The sequence below is a fragment of the Ictidomys tridecemlineatus genome, chromosome 9 (genome assembly GCF_052094955.1).
Source record: "Ictidomys tridecemlineatus isolate mIctTri1 chromosome 9, mIctTri1.hap1, whole genome shotgun sequence".
Classification (NCBI taxonomy): Eukaryota; Metazoa; Chordata; class Mammalia; order Rodentia; family Sciuridae; genus Ictidomys; species Ictidomys tridecemlineatus.
Genome location: NC_135485.1, coordinates 104,558,639 through 104,577,681, shown reverse-complemented (window position 1 = coordinate 104,577,681; position 19,043 = coordinate 104,558,639). Strand labels below are relative to the sequence as shown.

At 32.6% G+C, this 19,043-nt stretch overlaps 1 protein-coding gene across 1 annotated transcript in view; it reads right to left on the bottom strand.

Annotated features, from left to right (window-relative positions):
* Stpg2 (sperm tail PG-rich repeat containing 2) overlaps window positions 1-19,043 on the bottom strand; it is a 501,428-nt gene that overhangs the window by 438,852 nt on the left and 43,533 nt on the right. The window lies entirely within an intron of this gene.

Sequence of the window (19,043 nt, the reverse complement as noted above, 5' to 3'; positions counted from 1 at the left end):
TCTACTTTGGACATGGATGATATGGTATGTCTATCCAAGCAGAGATGTTTAATGTGCAGTTAAATATATATATATATATGGAGTGAAGGTATCAAATAGAAATTTGCAAGTAGCCAGCACATAAATGGTATCTAAATCCATGAAAATGAATAAGATCTTTACTATGAAATGTACTGGTGTAGAGAAAAGGCATTTCAAAACAAGCTGAACACAAAAATAGTGAAATGAATGACTGAAGAGACAAAAGAAATGGTAATATAATGTATAATTATTACTGTGATTGAGAAGGTCCAGGAAATCCTCTTTAAAATTTAATTATACTTAAATTAATATAGGTACTTATTTCATGACAAGTAGTATAATGAATTCTGGAATGTTCGGATAAATGAAATATCCCATAGGATTATTGGTAAGTGCAAATATGGCAGAAGTCAGGCTCTGATGCATGGGTAATGTGATAAGAATAATTAGTCAACTGTGTTTCAGGCAATATTACCTGGAGTAAAAATGATACCTGATATACATTGTATCTGGAATGAGAATTATAAATACTTAATGGGGATACCATTATTTTGGTCTTCCCAGAGTATGATAATTCTTATGAGTGATATGTCCCTTATGATGATCTCATAGCCATGCCTATGAAGTTGTTCAAGAGATACTGGCTTCAACTGGACATAAGGCCTTTAAGTCAGAACTCCTATACCCATGCAATATGGATTTGTTTTTCTTGCACCTGCATTGTATTGCTGTGAGACTGTAATTCTCTAAGAAGACAAAGGTCTCATGATGCCCTGCTGCCAAGCTAAGGTTTCTGTGCTACATTCTTCTGAGTAGACTAGTTTAAGGCATGGCAATGTGGACTAGACTTTCAGACCTTGGACCCAAATGTCCAAGGCAATATGAGAGTAAAAAAGATTGGGAAGGAGAAGAGTTGTTTTGTTTTTGTTTTTGTAAATAAGGAAGGAGATGCTAATATTGGTGTCTGGGTGGGAGAATCTCATTTATTCTTAGTGATAACAAAAGTTCTATGACACATAATAGAATATACTCTTAGTGATAAAAATGGTTCTATGACACATAATAGAAGATAATTTGTCTGCTTGTAGGAACAATTAAAGTTTGGAGTGAGTCTGAACTTGTGCCAAGAAGAAAAACTTCCTCCTCCCTCCTACTGAGATCTGTGAGATGTATCTAGTCAAGAATCCAGACATAGGTGGAGTGGTAGGAATGATGACTAATGACCAAATTAAACTCTAGCTGGGTTTAATGACACCTGGCTTAAGAGTAAAAGTAAGCACACAAGTCTGCAGAATCCATATTTGTAACTATTCTAATAAGGGGTGTGGGTCACCAGTTGGTTGTGACCCCTTATGCCTCCATGTATATCAGCCAACAAAGCCAGACAGGAATACAAGGCATTCTTAGTTGATCAATATCCAGTGCTGCTTGCTGTGATATCAATAAAAATAAAAAAATTTCATAAAGTAACTTGTACAGTGTTTTAAAAGCCCAGGCAAAGAAAAATTAAGTAAAACTTTGACTATTATCTCAGACTACCTAAACTCTCCGATGTACTGATAGTACATTTTTGAATTACTTTACCAAAAATGACATAGACATTGAAATACAAATTTTTGATAAAATAATATTTTTAAATCATTATGCCACTTTGTTTTACTAAACCTTATTATGTATTGTTTCCTATTATAAATTTACCTATGATCCACAAAATAAAAAGATATGTTGGGATCCATAAAATCAATTGGCCAAAAGACTAATTCAATTGATTAGGGTAGACAGCTAACACTAATGCCTCATTGAATAAAGAAATGAGGTGATTATAAAGAAAGAAATACTGGTGGGGCTGGGGCTATAGCTCAGTAATAGAGCACTTGCCTCATACATGTGAGGCACTGGGTTCAATCCTCAGCACCACATAAAAATAAATAAATAATAATAAAAAAAAGAAATACTGCTGATCATAAAATTGCTGATTTTCTTTTTCTTTGTGAAAATTGTTCACTAAAGGATAGGGAGCAAACTATGGGCAAAAAAAATTAATAATACCTTTTCACCTTTGCTAGCTTTATTTCCATGATAATCTGAAAAGAGAAAATGCTTAGTAGTTTATTGGGTAAGATTAATTAAAGTAAAATGAACTCTGATGAGTAAAATGCATCATCTGTACTTAGATAAAATAATGAAACACCTTAGCTTCTCACAGTAAGTATTTTGAAATAGATCAGATTGTTTTCTATGGCAGTTTCATGATATAGGTCAGAAAACACTGGCTCAGATGTCAAGTGGCTGAGAATTACAAGTGGCTACATTAAGCAGTAAATATCATCACCACCAGTCTTCCCCCACTCCTTTGCTTGCTAAAGAGGAATGGTAGATCATGGGGTCACAATGTTTTCCAAAAAGAAATCCCATAAGGAAATGACCTTGGAGAACAAATAATGAGGATTCTTACACTCCTGGATATAGAAAAGTAACATGTATATAGAATTCAAGTGATGAGAAATATCAAATCATTTCATATAACACAGGCTTCTTTTCTGTCACAACTGCTGCAATAACTCAGCTCACTTTTCGAAATCACTATAGATGAATTTGCTTTTCTACCAAAATTATATTTAGAATGTCCCTCCAGACTTTCCCTGTATATTTTTTACTTAAAACTACTCAATTGGATTTGAAGGCTATATATTCTATGATATTAGTATATTCATAAGAAATAGGCTTTTTCTACTGTGAAAATGTTTACCTAGAAGATCTTCTTAGAGGCAGCTGCATGCATGCAAAACTGATTCATCAAGAAGTATATTTAGAGAATTGTCTATCTTATTTCATGAATTCAAGAATGGCTCAATATCAGAAAATCTCTAAACATATCTATTATATTAGTAGGTTTAGTGAGATTCACCACATCTTTAGATTTAAAAGGAAAAAAAAAGCACTACAAACATGCTCCAAATTGAAAAATCTTATAAAACCAAGAATAAAAGATATTTCCAATTGATACATGATATTCATCTTAAACTAGAAGTCTATATTATACTTAATGCGGGAAACTAAAGGAATTCTCATTAAACACAGAATAAATATTAGACATCACCATAATTTAACATTGTCCTACAACTTCTTCCCTAGAAAACCAAAAATAATACTAACTCAAATAGGGGCAACATATATAGAAAATCTAACATGAAAATCTCTCAAAATTAAGTTGTACAGTCTAATTACTGGATAACTATATAAAATAAATATTTTTTTCTATACCATTTATTCCAGCTAGAAATTCTAACAGTTAAAAAAAAATTTTTTAAATTTCTTCCTAGGTAAATAATCTAAATAGCATGGAAAATGGTTCCTGTTTATATAAGAATCTAACATATGAAAAATCAATATCATAAACCCATGGGATATGAGATTATTCAAAATGAACTTCTGTTTTACTTCCCCAGAAGTTAAAGTCACTATTTTCCCACTATAAAAGGAAAACGAGGCTATAAAAATATGCTTCTATAATGGAAAATCATATCTGTGAATAAAACCATAGAAGTGATTTCCAGAAGTGAAAATATGAAACCAGATCCTGATGACATCACTGGGGGCTGAAACAATGCCAGAGCCAACCCAATTCTAAACCTTACCAATAAATTCCCTTTCTATTTAAGATACTGAGTTCACTCGGTCAGTAAGTGAGTTACCGTCACTTAATATACCTACCAAGAAAAGTATATATTTATAAGGAACATGTAAAGTATAAATTACATATTTGAGTAATCTATCCAATAATACAGAAAAATTAGGAATTCTCTTACCACCAATACTTAATTTCAAAAACACAGAGCTACTTTGCTTAAATTACTGCCCCCCATCTCTAGCCTGTTTCTGGTATTTAATCATAACAACTAAGTCAAGGAATGCATTGAGAAGGTCACTTTTAATTATGATGATGACAGTGTTTTAAACTGCATGTTTTTATGACTACAACTTACTTGGTAGTAATAACTTTGCTAATGTATGTCCAATATTCAATCTGTATATCTCTCTGCAGTTCATTAATGAGCAAAGACTAGAAATTAATATTTTTAAATTTTATTTAATGTCTTTTAATGGATTATGCTGACTTGAACATAACTCAATAATCTGATGCATTAGATTTGGGTGCAGTTGTGCCCACCTGTAATCCCCAAAACTTGGGAGGCTGAGGCAGAAGGACCACAAGTTCAAAGGCAGCCTCAGCAATTTAGCAATGCCCTAAGTAACTCAGTGAGACTCTATCTCTAAATAAATATTAAAAAGGGCTAGAAATGTCGCTCAATAAAAAAAATTCTGATGCATCAGAGTTCAGATTTTTTTGAAGCAAAAAAATATGAATCAGAACACATCAAAGCAGAGAGAAGTTTATTTCACATGTCAAAAGTACAATGTTTATATTTAAATATGTAATCTACCTAAATATGTAAACCTAAATATGTAAATTACTTTACTGGGTAAAGATTTTACAAAATTGCACATTTGGTGGAAAATTCAACCCAATATGACTCTTGAGAAAGGGCAAATCTAGTATGGCATTCAGTATGCATTAATGCAGAAGTTACTTGTCAAAAATCTATAGAAAAAATTATGATTTAATATTTACTCCATTTGGGGAAAATGTGATATCACATTCCCTTACCCATATCTAACAAGAAAAATATATCTTCATCTGTAGGAATACTGATAAGAGATAGCAGAAATGGCAGCAAATATACACTTTTTTCTACCAGACCAACTATTAATGTTTCCATCCATGAGTCAGGAAGATGTCACATCCATAAATCACTTTCAGTATTAAGTGTATCACATGTTCTCAAATCACCTAACTCATTCTCTGTACCTGTAAGCATAAATTACTTCTTTATTTATTCACAAGTTTATTATTTCTGACAATCAATATGAGTATAGTTCTTTTTATTAAATGTAATATACATTCAGAAACATGAAGAAATCCACTACATTTTCTAAGAGGTTAGCATTTATGTATGTCAAAATTTTCAATATTCAAACATAGCCTCATTAATTGTAACAATATATTAATAAGGCAATAATGAAATGTTTCCTCCTCACCTCTCTCCTTTTAAGGAATTTAAGCAATCAGTCTAGTTCACAAAGAGGTGCTCATTCTCCTCAGGTGAAAATAATTATACAATGGGAGACAAAATTATACATTCAATTATCAGGAGAAGGTGCTTTTAACAGAAAGCAATTCTGAAACTGTTCTTTGAAATAAGTGCTTGATAAAAGTTTGAAATTCTACAATGCAATCACCATAGAAATTACATGAGCCTGAAACAATTATTAATATAGATCCTATAATATTCAATTTTAAAAAAATAAATCCAATGAGCCAATTAGGGTTATCTAGCTATTAAAAATAAACATTTGATCCATCATTTTTAATGCTATTGCTTATTATTATACATCGAGAAGCCAGAAAGCCTATGCTTCTGATATTAAAATAGGTTATCTTTATAGTATTCAAGCCAATAATATCAAAAAGATTTTACCTTCGCAAAGTTTTTGGAGCAGAAAAGAAGATAAATATCAAAATGTAGAATATGTCTTATATCTCATTTTACATAAAGAATCCACACTCAAATAATTATTTGTACTACATTATTAGGTATATACTTAAAAACAGATGGAGAGTAAGGCTAATGCATTTTAGAAAGGTTTTTAACAATGAGCACATTCAACTTAGTTTTGATACTTGAACCCTTGCTATTATTACAGTTTGTTGGTTATTATGTATAAGATTCTTTTTCTTCTTAAACCCATATTTTTTCCCTATCATCATCCAGAATCTCATCAGTCATTTGTTAGAAGAAAACAAAGGCAGGGTTTTTGTTTTGTTTCGTTTTTTGTTTTGTTCACTTCTCTGATAAGTTTTCTCCAAGATGTGCTTCAGAAGACCCAGATTGCCTATCCCTGTTATTTTGCAAAGTGTTACTTTCACAAGTAATGCATTGTTGGAAGTCATGTTTGAATTATAGGTTTGTTTGAGCCATCATAAGGCAGGGAGTTTGCTTTTCTAGGAACTCCTGGGTGAAATTCCCTGGTCTGAGAAAGCCCAGATCATGCTGGTGCCCTGCCTCTGCTCACAATCCTAGGTTCAAATGCATCTGCCCAGAGATTGGCATAACCGGAGAAGCCCCAAACAACTTGCTTTCCTCATTTTCACCCTGTTTTCCTGAAGAAGCTCCTCATGGAATTGCTTTGATGTGTTTCACTATAAATAAAGAATTCTCAGGCTTTTCCCTTTGATAGGACCAGACCCATCAGGTCTCTTCCACAGGTAAATGCACTCCCCACCCCCCTTTGAATGATATATTTCTCATCTTTTGTGTTTATTTCTCAATATTGCTTTTCTAGCTTTTATTTCCAGCCTGCCCACACCTCCAAGGGTTACCTACTCCCTATCCATGCAAGATATCTTATTGATATTGAATATCTTATTATGTATACCAAGAAACACAGAGACTGTGTTCCTTTGACTATCCTATGCTTTTTGCCACCTTGGGGACTTTGATGTTTCCTCTACCTGAAATATACTTTCCTTACCTCTTCTTCATTTTATGTTCTCCCAAATCAAAGCTCTAAACCTCACTTCTAATGGACAGCAATTTTTATGTTCATATCCATGACTAGACCAAATTTCTTTAGCTAAACTCTCAAAATGCTAGGTACCTTTTCTTCTTAGATTTGTTTCCACAAAAACTTGCTTCTTTGCTAAACTGACTGACTATAAAATCTTGGAGGCAGAGACTATACATGCTTTTTTGCTCACCATTGTATCTATGCAGGTTAGCTCAGTACCTGGAATTTAATAAAAACTTATTCAATATCTGTTTAATAAATCTGTGAATGAAGCACAAATATTTGAAAGTGGCCACTAATCTAAATGGCTTCCAAGTTTCATGAAAATATTAAAATGAACCAAAATCAAGGTTAAAAAAAACTAAGTTTATGGGTTCTCTGAGTCTGGACTCACAATTAGTTCCAAAAATTGTGTTAAGTGACAACCACTATATGCTACTGTTTTTCTGAATATGGATGAGCACCAAACATCTTTGAATTTTTTTGAAATTATGTTCAAAGATATGAATGTTTGTTCATTTTACTCTAATTGAACATTTGTAAGTGTATTTATCACCATTTTTTGAAAACATTTGCACTGTAACAATACTTTACTTTTCATCACTGGATAATTTGGTATTCCACTCACATATATTTTCTAGATAATTAAAAAGTAATCTTAAAATAATTGACTTTTTTACTTAAGTAGTTATAGATATTGGTCAGTAAATATCATAGAAATGACTGGTATATGAGCCCAACACCACAATAAATAGCTCTGAGAAGTTATTTTTTATTTGTTTTTATATTATTTTTTATTTATTCTAATTAATTATACATGACAGTACAATGTATTTTGATACACCATACCTAAATGCAGTATAGCTTCTCATTCTTCTCCTTGTACATGGGTATAGTTACACCAGTCATGAATTCATATATGCACATAGGTTAATAATGTCCAATTCATTAACCTAGCCTTCCTACTCCCATACTCCCTCCTCTTCCTTCACTCCTCTCTGTCTAATCCAAAGTACCTCTATTCATCCCTAGCCACCCCCTTTATTGTGAATTAGAATCCACCTATCAAAGAAAACATTCAACTTTGGGTTCTTTGGATTAGTTTATTTTGCTTAGCATGATATTCAAGCCAATGTCATGATTTCAATCTTCTTTAAGGCTGAGTACTATTTCATTGTGTATATGTATCACATTTTCTTTATCCATTCATCTGTTGAAGGGCACATAGGTTGGTTCCATTACTTACCTATTGTGAATTGAGCTGCTATAAACATTGATGTGGCTTTGTCTCTGTAGTATGCTGATTTTTAGTCCTTTGGGTATAAACTGAGAAGTGAGATAACTGAGTAAAATGGTGGCTCCATCCCAAGTTTTCTGAAGAATCTCCATACTGCTTTCAATGTATTTTTTCCTACATCCTCACCAACATTTATTGTTACTTATATTATTGGTAATTGCCATTCTGACTGCAGTGAGATGAAATCTCAGTGTAGTTTTAATTTGCATTCCTCTGATTAATAGAGATGAACATTTTTTTCATATATTTGTATTTCTTCATCTCTAAAGTGTCCAGTTCCTTAGCCCATTTATTGATTAGGTTATTTTTTGGTGTTAAGTTTTTAGAGTTCTTTATATATCCTGGAGATTAATGCTCTGAGGTGCAGGTGGTAAAGATTTTCTCCCATTCTATAGGCTTTCTCTTTACGTTATTGTTTCCTTTCTCTGAAGAAGCTCTTTAGTTTGATACCATCCCATTTATCAATTCTTGATTTACTTCTTGTGCTTTAGGGGTCTTGTTAAGAAAGTCATTTCCCAAGCCAGCATGCTAAAGATTTGGGCCCACTTTTTCTTATATTAGGCACACAGTCTCTGTTCTAGTGTCTAAGTCCTTGACCCACTTTGAGTTGAGGTTTATGCAGAGTGAGAGGTAGGGGATTCATTTCATTTTGCCTACATATGGATTTCCAGTTTTTCCAGCATCATTTGTTGAAGAGACACTCTTTTGAGAAGTTATTTTTAATTCTTGCATGTCATTTATAAAGTTTTACCTTCTCCCTATCCTTAATCACAACCTGTGGTGGTCAGTGTGCCCCTAGTCAGCTCTCAATTTTCTGTGGGCTTGAGTATCATAATAGAAAGTTTGTTAACAGATGTCTAAAGAAGAAGAATAACTTGTCATGGTTTCTAGAATGAAATTTGGTGGCTAAAAAAATTTGGTGTTTGGAGAACAAAGCAATTCTCCACAAATCTCTCACATTTCCACATACATGCAGGCAGTTTGCACAAGGATTCTTCTAAAGAAGAACTGTGTAAGTAAATGGAATGTTATTCAGCCATTAAAAAGAATGAAATGCTGTTGTTTACAATAATAGATGAACCTGGACAACATTGTTAAGTGAAATAAGCCAGACACAAAGGACAAATACTGGATGATCAAACTCATGTGAGAATCTAAAAAGATGACAAATAAAAGAGTGCATAACAGTAGTTATCAAAGGTGTTCGGGGTGGGAGGATATTAGTCAAAAGATGTATGTTTTCAGTTAGACAGGATGAGTGCCTTCAAGAAATCTTTTGTAAAGTGTAGTGACTATAGTTAATAACAATATATTCTTGAAAAATGACAAGAGAGTGGATATTAAGTTTTTGTCCTCAAAATAATAACTACAAGGTGATGTAATTATTAATTATTTATATTTAACCACTGTACAAGATAGAAATATAAATATATATGTGTGTGTATTCTCTCTCTCTCTCTCTCTCTCTCTCTCTCTCTCTCTCTCTCTCTCTCTCTTCAGGATATTGTTTTTTAAATAGGTACAATTTTATATGCCAATTTTAAATAAAGAAATTAACAGAAAAAAGATGTTACTCTTTAAAGTAATAATTTTGAAGTTTTATAGAGATATTAGAAGAATTAAAATAAATATTGAAGTTGACCATGTGTGATTTTTGACATTAAAAGTAGTTATGGGTGTTTCAAAGTTTATGACTTTCCCTAAGACTGCCATTTCAAACTAGTCAATTCTCATATTACCTGCTGACAGTATAATGTTAGAAGACATTTGATACAAGAGTTGCAAATGTCAGCAATATATCTAAAGGTCACTATAATTCTAACAGGTATAGTTAGGAAATTACACTTTCTAAATTACACTTTCACTGTATATTTGGGGAAAAGATACAATTTTACTTTTAAACTAAAAAATAGTTCTATTAAAAACTATATATATATATTAAAACACAATTTTATAATATATGTGGTAATATAATCTGTGCTACTATTAGCTAATATACACATTGAGGATTCTCCTCTGGTATAGGCATTTAGTCAACAAACAAAAAAAAAATGATGCTACCTCCAACTTCAAACATATTACAGTCATGGTTACCAAAGTTTTCTACAGTGGCCCCTGGGGAGTTCCTGCTATCCCTTCAGAGAACTCTCAAGACCAAGATTATTTGAATAATATTAAGACTATTTCCTATTTGAATTTTGTCCTCTTAGAGATACTTGAGTACTCTTCTTGTGTTTTAAGTTTTTTTCAGTTTTAATTTCTAATAATGAGTATCAATAGGTATAACTAACATAAAAGTTATTTGGTGTTCTTAATGTTTTTAAGAGTATAAAGAGATCTTGAGGCCAAAATGTAAGATAAATTAAGAGATAAGATGATAAAACAACGAAATGTTACTATATATGGTACTATTTTAAATATCACACAAGATAAAAATAGTAAAAGACTGTCACATGTCACATGTAATGATAAATCCTAAAAATCCAAATATCAATAAAATATAATAAGCTAAATCAAAAAGCAAAGTTCACCAATATTGAAATTCCTGCTCTCAGAATGAAATATTTTCATGTTATTGATATGATCTTTTCTCATTTTCAGTTGCTTCAGTGAGAATCCTGATGGTATAAGTATTGTGCAAGTGCCCCATACACATTCCTATCCTTTTATTCTCTTTGCTTTTTTCCATAACTTGAAAATCAATGCATGAAATCACCACAGAATTTGAATGTTATGATTCTTAAAAATCTTCATTTCTCTTCCCATTCTAACATGAGTTCATCACTACAAAAAAATACATTTTAACAAAAAGGGGACATAATTTTCTTTATTGGACTCCTTGGGCAAAGAATACCTGAACCTAAGAAAATAGAAAGGCTAATCTAGCCCTTTGGTATTATTATTATTATTTGAGAAACATGATATATTTCTCTCAGAATCTACATGAAAGAAAATAAAATCACTAGTCATATCTTTTCTAAAAATTTCTAATATTTCTTAATACCACAATTTCCCAGAACCCTAGCCTCCAAATTTCTAAATAAAGAATACTAGATTTAAAACACTGCTCTACAGTACTATGAGAAGAGTGACACCATTTCATTGTTCAGTGTTCTAAGTATATACTGCACTTGTGGTGACCCTGAGGATTAAAGAACAAAATCTATCAGTAGATTAAAGAGAGAGAGAGAGAGAGAGAAGCAGGAGTTCAATGATAAATGTGCACAGTCAATATCTTCTCATCATTTACACTCAGGATGTTACAATGACTATACTTAATCTATTCTTACAAAAGTGCTTGCTATCACTGAGAGTCTTTTTAAAGATATAATTCAAGGGCTGGGGATGTGGCTCAAGCAGTAGTGCGCTCTCCTGGCATGCTCAGGGTGCTGGGTTTGATCCTCAGCACCACATAAAGGTAAAATAAAGATGTTGTGTCCACCAAAAACTAAATATATATATATATATATATATATATATATATATATATATATATATATATACACAAATATTTAAAAATTCTCTCTCTTTCTTAAAAAAGATATAATTCAATGCTAAAAAAGTGCATGTTTTAAGGCTATAAGTATGATTTGCCTTTTATTTAAAACCAACTAATTATATATATAATATATATAAGCTTTTAATAGCATGAATTTTAAATTTTTATCACATTAAATGATATAGTCCTACTTAAAGTCCATTAGATCAATAAAGGAAATTATGAAATACAAGGTATTTTTAATATAGACATGTCACCAATAATAACCATACTCATTACATATTTGGTCTCTACTAAAGTCTTTCAATTTTATTATTAAATTCAAGAAATATAAATAAAAATATATAATCAAAGTACTCCCAATTTACAATTCAAGTACAGCCTAGCTTTTCTGAATATCTATAATATATAATATACATCAAATAATTTCCCTCTCCTCCAAAACTAAAATATCTTAATCACCAGTACTCAAAATATTGTTCTCACATCAGAGTAGGTAAATGTGGATATGTGTTCTGGATGGGATGACTTTGCATGTCCTCCAGGTAGGCCCAGAGAGCAGTGTTGGCAATAATGACCTATCTGTTCACTACTGGCAACTCGAAAACTTTTAATGAAGACAGATGTGGGTCACCCCATACAAACAGACTGCAGGGTGTTAATGAATCCACCTAATGGTCACTATCTGTCACTCTTGACTGATTGATGACCTAAAAGGTTTAGTTTGAAAAGCAAAGAGTATTTCAGGCACTCATTAGTCTTACTATGACACTGTTCTCACTTTCTCTTGCATACTCACTCTACACTACCTGTCTTTATCAATCCTTAGAAAAATATTATTAGATTAAGTATTTTAAAATAACCTTGCTAGCACTTTTGAGAAACTAATTTCTCCTAAATTTCTCCATGGACTAACTCACAAACTATGAATTACATATTATGATACAGCAGTACTGTATATATGAAACACAAAAGGTAATATTTTCTTGTCATAAAACTCTTAGGTACACTTACATGTCATTTTATAATTAATATCAATTTCTCTAAAATGTTACTATTGAAATATTATTAAATGTCACTAGTTTCTTTGAAATAGTTATCAATTCATTCCAGATTCCAAAAAGAAAATTCACTTACAGGAACCAATTTATGAAATATTTTCATAGTTATAAAAACTATGCAGTTATTTTTCAGAATAAAATCTGTATTGCATTATACCAAAGTTCTTAAAGAAAATATGACCCTGTTAAAACTGATTCTTAGAAAAATTACTATATATGAAAAGTAAAAATATATTATTAAAAAGATAAAATGTATATTTTAAAATATATGCACATTTTATGTATAAATAAAACTATGAGAAATATTGCTTAATGTAAAAATAGTTTTAAGTTTGAAGGAGTTTCTAAACTATATTGCTACAAATTTAACTTTCTATACAGAGATTTAAGGTTAACTTTTGCTTGTCACAAACAGGTGATTTATTCTTATAACAAATCAGTTTACTAGAGTGGGTAACTTATTGAACTTCACTGAGATTATTTTACAATCTTTAACAGTAACAATTCATATGAAAAGATGCACACACAGAGAGACACACATAGACACAAACTATTTTTAGAGAGAAAGGTATCCTTTTAGGCTAATAAATCTAAACTACTCAATAAAGAAACTGAATGTAAATATTCTGAAGAGGAAAAAAGAATTAGACCACTCAATTTAAAGTCTGGCAAATTCAAAGTATAATCCTAAACACAGCAACAAAATAATAACATTATGAAATGCAGTAGTAACATCATTATTCATATAAAGGCAATTATGTTGCTCTCACAACTTCTATCTTTAAAAATAATGAACAAAAGGGGGGATAGTAGAGGATAGGATAGAGAGCAGAATACATCAGACACTAGAATGGCAATATGTAAATCAATGGAAATGTAACTGATGTGATTCAGCAATCTGTATACGGGGTAAAAATGGGAGTTCATAATCCTTTTGAATCAAACTGTGAAATATGATATATCAAGAAAGATGTAATGTTTTGAACGACCAACAATAAAAAAAGAAAAGATAAAAAAACAACCAGAAAGACCAGAAAAAAAAATGAACAAAGATAAATTATACAAGACTGCTCATGTCACTCAAATAACACTAGGCTATTACAGTTAGAATAGTAGACATGGATTTTTTCCAAATAGCAAAAATTAATATCCACATAATGCCTTAACTACAATGAGTGATTTCATATGCTTTATCTCATTTTTCATAATCCTGTGAAGTAGGAAGCAACCAGAGATATGAAAAACTGTGCTGTATATGTGTAATAAGAATTATAATGCATTCTGCTGTCATTTATTTTTAAAAAGTCAATTAAAAGATTTTTAAAAAGAAAAAAAGGAAGTATCATAACTCCCATTTTATAAATTTGAGAAAATAAGTTACTTTTCAACATTCATACCTATAAATCAGAAATGAAGCAAATTTTTTTCTAATTTATAATCACCATGTGAGATCCATTTGATTTATACCATAATTGTGCCTTGTTTTACAGCAACACTTTACTTACTTAATGGCCATTTATTCAGTTAGTTTTATACATGAAACAGTCCAAATATCAGACAAAGAGCAAAACAACTCTGAGTAAGTATAAGAAATATCTGATAGGCAAAAAAAAATAAGGTTTTATTTATTTTTCAGTTAAATACCAACAATTTTCATTCAAATCATATTTGCTTATATTGTATTTCCAAATCTCACAAAGTTTTAGTATTCCAAGCCCACATATAATTCTTCCAAAAATGAAAAAGGAGACTGTAGGGTCTCTACTAAAGATTAAAATTTTAATAGCAGATTCAATGTGTAATATATAGACACGGTTATGATCTGGGCAGGTAAAGAAAGTATAGCGACAGCATGGTATCAGAAACTGTCAGTCAAAGAATTGGGAGATAGTTACAAAAGAACAGATCTCAGAGCAATCTAATTCTTCTAAGAGCAATCTAATTCTTCTAAGAATCTCTTTCTGGTTCAAAGCTGCTTTAAATTGTCCACCTAGGCTTGACATGGCTTTTGTTCTGTAGTTTCTTTATGGTGCCTCCTAATATTTGACTGTGCCTCCTAATATTTGACTATGCCCCCCTGTGCCACAACCCCTGCCCTCCTCTCTAACTAAGTTTGAATTTCTTAGACTTTCAGAGAATGTGCCTACAATGTCAGAGACTTTTGAGTAATAAAGGTCCCTCCTAATGTATGTGGAATTCCTGTTTAATTAAGATAAGATAAAAAAGGAGGAAACCATGTCATTCACAACAACATGGATGAACTTGGAAGATATTATGTTAAGTGAAACTAGCCAGGCACAGAGAGACAAATAGCACATGGCCTTACTTTTATGTGGAATCTAAAAATGAAATTCACAGAAGCAGAAAATAGAACATTGGTTACTAGAGGTAATATGGAGTTAGGAAACAATGTTGGTCAAAGGATAAAAAATTTTAGCTGGACAAAAGAAATAGTTCATAAGCTGAATTGTAGAGCATGGTGACTTTGGTTAATAACAATACATCATGTACTTGAAATTGCTAAATATACCAATAAAAAAGGTATATGAGAGAATGTTAGACCAGGACGCAAGAAAAGACCACTGACTCCCATTAAAATCAAATTAAAGCAAGCTTATTATTTCGACCGGCCACGTTGCCTTTCCGTCCCAAAACGGTGGGAACAAAACAGCAGCCCCACCTTTCCTACAGCCCAGCTTTATAGCCCAGCAAGTTACACAAAAGGGGGGTTACAGATAACAGAACTCTGACAAGCATCACAGTAATGGTAGTTTACATTTTTTTTTTTTTTTTGCTGGCCCCAACATCAGAATTTATGAGGACCATTAGAGCCTCAGAGAGGGTAGTTGTCTGGCCAGGGAAGGCCAATATTTATGAGGTGTCACTAAAGTTTCAGAGAGGGCTGCTATCTGGTCAGAGAGCCAGGCATGGGTGAGTTCAAGGCACGGGCAGGCATTCCAAGCAGGTTCAGAATTTGCAGTAATTTATAGTAAAGCTGAAATTATCTTTTCATGGCTTTGTGGCGAGATGGCTCCCAATTTTAATAAAAGATCAGGTTGGGTGTATCATTAAAATATTTCTTAATTGATATTTGTATGTATGTGTGTATACATATAAAATTATATATATTTCAAAACATCATGTGGAACACCATTTATAGATATCATTATTTGTCAATTTGAAGAAGGACAGAAGGAGAAAAGAAGAAAGGGGAGAAAGGAAGGAAGGAAGGACAGCTAATGAAGTTAAATTCATGAATTTTGTCTTAGTAATAAATGACATTCCTTGAGATAAGCATCAACAAGAACCAAATTGTTCAACAGGTCCTTTCTAAAGATCTCATTAAATTAATATGGAGAAGGAGCAAGGACCTAAGGGTAGAGAAACAAAAGATTAAATATTCTGTTTTATTACTTTTGTAGTTGACTTAAGGTTATAGACTCCTTGATGAATTCACAGACCAAGAAAGTATACTTTCTTGACACTGGTGATAGAAAGCCATTAGTTTTAGAACACAGAAGAGTTGTAGAAATTTTCATTTAGCTTTTATAATGTCAAGACAATTGAAACCAGCATTCTTCCTAGGCTCAAGTCAAAATAATTATTTAAAGATAATTTTTTGACTGAAAATTGGAGACTATTCAAGCTCAAGACATCTTGAAAGTGTTCAATATCTTCTAGTAAAAAGTATATATCATGGCATAGATAAATTATAAGTACTGGTATTTATGTACATATAGCAGGCTATCAACAAAGAAGACCCATTACAGATAATAAACTAAGGTGAAAACACTGGAAAATAGATTGGTGTGTTCATGCTTTTGGAAAGGAGAAGGTGTAGTACAAGCTCAGTGGAATGATTTCTATTGTAGCCTTTACAGCAGTTTGCCAATCTTCAAAACATAGAGCCAATACTGCACTAAAATGAACCTCACAAGGTTTATGAAACCAGATTTAAAGACAGGTAGTTAGTGTAGTTATGTAAATCGGGTCTAATATCCAGTATGATAAAGAAAATGGAGACAATATAGACAATGGAGTCCATAAAGAAGATGGAGTCTCATCTGAGCCTGGGAAACAAGAACAATACCTGGAGAAATTAAATGTTAATGCTCCCAAGGCCCATCCTAAAGAACTATTAATGAAATAGCTCCCATCAAACAGAGAGGTGCTAATCAAACCACCCCAGGCCCTTCCTGCCCAGATTACTCCTCTCTGCCCCATTGGTCTTCCCACCTGCATTCTATCACTGCTGGATAGAGGAAAACAAAGGACAAGGAATGTGGGAGAACTAAAAGTAGACCTTAGAGATAAAAGAGGGAACACCTTCTCTTTCTACTGATTCCACCTTTTCCTTCCTGGGTGGGGGGAGTCTTTTCTGCCTTCCACTTTCCACTCTACACTTGCCTCAGTGTGCTTCTCTGGTGTTATAATTCAGCATTTGGGGAAGCAAGAACTTGTCACCAGTAAACAGTGTAACATTTATATTATTTATGTCCTCTATTCTTACTCTACCTAAAACATCTCTATGTTTACCACCTAATTTATCATAAAATACTATGTTTACCAACTAATTATTGATCTTCAAAGATACTAAATAAATTACTAGATACTTACCTATCTACTTCTAACCTAATTTCATTCTTCAGAACCAGTAGTATACTTTGGACTTTCCATATCTGTATTTTCCATATCTGTATTTTAGATGCTACCTTTGCTATGTTAGTGCCTTTGCCCTGGCTTTCAAAGAAATGCTGCCCTCTGCCTTATCCCTTTAGCTCTGAGAGCAGTACCAAATAAGCCAAGTTCTCAGATCAGAGTATCCATTGAAATGAGTGGTGTTCTGTGAAGGTCAGAGTACTCTAAAAGCTGAGACAGAATGTTCACATGGAATTAGGGGTTCTACAATAAAAGCTGAAAGCATCAAAGTTTTAATAAAGGAGCTACCATACTGCTCAAAGTCTAATTCTCTGGTCAATCCTTTTATCTGTGACATCAAATTTGATATCAATGGGTACTGAACCACCTCATGAAACTACAGTTTCTTCAAAGTCAGAAAATGTGCCTTTATTTTTTTCCCCAACACAAGGTAGTCATTGTCCATTGACCTCCCCCTTCCTGGATACCTAGGACAAGGTAAAACAAGAGTTACAAAGTAATCAAGTAATTTATGAGATCATGTTATGATTTAGATGTGAGATGTTCCCCAAAATCACCTGTGTGAGACAATGCAAGAAGGTTCAGAGGAGAAATGATTGGGTCCTGAGAGCTTTAACCCAATCAGTGGATGAATTCTGAGTATTAACTGAAGGCAGGTAGGGTGTGGCTAGAGCAGATAAGTCCCTAGGGGCCAATGCCTTTGGGGTATACATTTGGTATGTGGGGAGTGGAGTCTCTCTCTGCTTCCTGATAATTATGTGAACTATATCCCTCTGCCACATCTTCTCTGAGAAGTTCTGCCTCACCTTGAGTCCCAGGGAATGGAGCCAGCTGTCTAAGAATTGAGACCCAAGAACCTCCAAATAAACTTTTCATCCTCTATAATTATTCTGGTCAGGTCTTAGCAGCAAAAAAAAAAAAAACCTAAAACATATCATGATCAATCTTTCTTCAAATTTAAATTCTAAAAAAAAAAACTAAAAAAGGACCATCATTCCAAGAATCTCAGAATTTATGGATCCCCTTGATTCTACTATTCCGATAAAGCATCAAATTTTATTAAAAGTTAAAGATTTGGTTAAGCAATTTTTTCTAGGGGCATAGCTTATATTCATAGGTCAAGTTCCCCTGTACCTTTGCCAGAAGGTCTAGATTCTCTGTCCAGAAGTCACTATTTCCAATCCTTGAAAGTATTTCAATCTTGAGAATAGCTAGCATGCTGCCAAATCTTCCAAAGCAGAATAAAAATATAGGAGGCCAAAATCAAAACTTGATCTTTATAGAAATAGCACAGAAAGCTAAAAAAAGATTCATGGTAAATAGTTTAGTTCAATAGAGGCTATGATAAAAGTTTAAGTATACTAAGTACTACAAGCCATTACTGAGAGACATAGTCAAGCATTAAGAACTGTGAAGCTCTATCAAATAGGAGGAAGTAAGATTATGAAAAATTTATGAAGACAGTTGAGCTATCCTTACCAGCACACTTCTCACTTACCAATGAGGCCACTGAACACAATGCAAGTATATAACTATATCCTACTCTAGTGCCTCAGGGAATTTCTCCAGCTTCTACTTGCTATCCTTTATTTTGAATCTACTTAATATATAAGGGATACCTACTCCCATCATAGTACTAGAAACAGGGTTAGTCTCAGTTAGGTCCTACCCACTTTGTAACCACTGCACAGATAAATGCCTTCAGACCTGATTTATTCTTATGAACAGATCAGAACTACTTTCATACCTAAGACTTCAGAGGTACGACATTTCTTATATGGACTAAAAGAAATGTGTACCTGGGCTTCCTTCTCCCCATCTCATCCCTATGCAAGTTCACTTTAGACATTTTCAAAATGATATATCTAATCATGTC